Raw genomic sequence first — 1,001 nt, 5'->3', positions numbered from 1 at the left:
CAGGCAGTCCCCTCAAGTTCAGACTGTTTAGCTTTCTACTATACCTGAAAGTGAGGACTCCCAGGAATCTGTGAATAGCATGACTGACTCTCAAACGTAGAGAAATTCTATAGAGACGGCCTTCATACAGGAAAATCCTGATTGAACTTTCTTCTAATCCCCCCGGTGTGCCAAGAAATCAATGAGGAGAAATCAGAAGAAGAGTCTGTCTCAACCGTTACTACAATGACGATGCAGACACCCATCTATCAGACTAGCAGCGGACAATACATTGCTGTCACACAGCGGGGACCAATTCAGCTGGCCAACAATGGTACAGATGGAGTGCAAGGACTCCAGACACTAACAATGACCAACGCAGCTACAGCCAAGTTTGGAGTAACCATTATACAGTATGCACAGAGCCCTGATGGACAGCAAATCTTTGTGCTGGGCAGTCAAGTGCTTGTACAAGGTGCTGCTGGAGATGTCCAAACCTATCAGATCCGTACAACTCCTAACTCCACTGCTGGCCAGGGAATGGTTATGGCATCTTCACCAGTCCTGCAAAGCCAGCCCCAGAATGCTGAAGAAACCTCTTGTAAACGTGAAATCCGCCTCATGAAAAACAGGGAAGCAGCTCGAGAGTGCCGTCGCAAGAAGAAAGAGTATGTGAAATGCTTGGAGAATTGGGTTGCTGTTCTGGAAAATCAAATTGAAACAGAAGGCGTACAAAGTGGCCAAAAATAGCATGAAACTAGAACTGGGAAAATGTTAAATTTCAACCGAAAGCCACAAGAGCTATAAAGAAAAGTAATATAGAACATGAGAAAAATAAACTAGCACAGACTATAAAGACAGAGAGCAAAAGTTTACATAAATATATATAACGAGAAAATAATGGCTAAAGTAAATGTTGGTCCTTTGGAAAATGAGAAGAAGCATTTAGTTATGGGATATCACAGTGGAGGATACTAATATCTTTCCAATAACTAGCAAAGATACAAAGGTAGGTGAGGATT

The 1,001-nt window shown here is 42.6% G+C and overlaps 1 pseudogene; it reads left to right on the top strand.

The window, feature by feature from the left end:
* The first annotated feature begins 40 nt into the window (after positions 1-40).
* On the top strand, positions 41-741 carry LOC122544793 (annotated as a pseudogene).
* Positions 742-1,001: the final 260 nt, after the last annotated feature.

This window comes from Chiloscyllium plagiosum, unplaced genomic scaffold (genome assembly GCF_004010195.1).
Source record: "Chiloscyllium plagiosum isolate BGI_BamShark_2017 unplaced genomic scaffold, ASM401019v2 scaf_49456, whole genome shotgun sequence".
NCBI classification, from domain to species: Eukaryota; Metazoa; Chordata; class Chondrichthyes; order Orectolobiformes; family Hemiscylliidae; genus Chiloscyllium; species Chiloscyllium plagiosum.
The sequence above is the reverse complement of the archived record's forward strand: the minus strand, read 5'-3'. Positions and strand labels throughout refer to the sequence as shown.